This window comes from Octopus bimaculoides, chromosome 3 (assembly GCF_001194135.2).
Source record: "Octopus bimaculoides isolate UCB-OBI-ISO-001 chromosome 3, ASM119413v2, whole genome shotgun sequence".
Classification (NCBI taxonomy): domain Eukaryota; kingdom Metazoa; phylum Mollusca; class Cephalopoda; order Octopoda; family Octopodidae; genus Octopus; species Octopus bimaculoides.
In genome coordinates, this window is record NC_068983.1 from 86499535 (window position 1) to 86500068 (window position 534).

The window sequence follows — 534 nt, forward strand, 5'->3', positions numbered from 1 at the left end:
GTGGTGGTGGTGGTGATGGTGGTAGTGATAGTAGTAGTAGTAGTAGTAGTAGTAGTAGTAGTAGTAGTAGTAGTAGTAGTAGTAGTAGTAGTAGTAGTAGTATCGTTATCGTCAACATTATTATTACTATTACGATTATTAGTATTTTGACTCCAATGACTATTAATATTAGCGTTTGTTTGATTGATATGCATTATAGCATTAACCAGTCACCGCATCTTCTGAGCAGCTGTAAGGGCTATCTTTATCTTTTAATATGAATATGTATATGTAACATCTCACATAAATGAATTCCTGCCATTTATGACTGTTTGTCCAGCTTCAACTATGTATTCGCTATAGCTAAAACTTGTTCTACTCCACTACTTTATCTTGATTACAAAATTGGATCTTTAGAGTCTGACACGACTGAGCACTAATTCCGTGCTTATCATATTCTTCGATTTTCCTTTCGTCTTCTCAACCACTACATAAACACACACACGTGCGTGTGTGTGTGTGCGTGTGCGTGCGTGTGTATATATATATATATAT

The 534-nt window shown here is 35.4% G+C and overlaps 1 protein-coding gene and 1 long non-coding RNA gene across 3 annotated transcripts in view; one reads left to right on the forward strand and one right to left on the reverse strand.

Moving 5' to 3' along the window:
• LOC106867491 (motor neuron and pancreas homeobox 1-like) overlaps positions 1 to 534 on the reverse strand; it is a 197928-nt gene that overhangs the window by 153131 nt on the left and 44263 nt on the right. The gene's annotated exons all lie outside the window — the stretch shown is intronic.
• LOC128247311 (uncharacterized) overlaps positions 1 to 534 on the forward strand; it is a 58970-nt gene that overhangs the window by 485 nt on the left and 57951 nt on the right. The window lies entirely within an intron of this gene.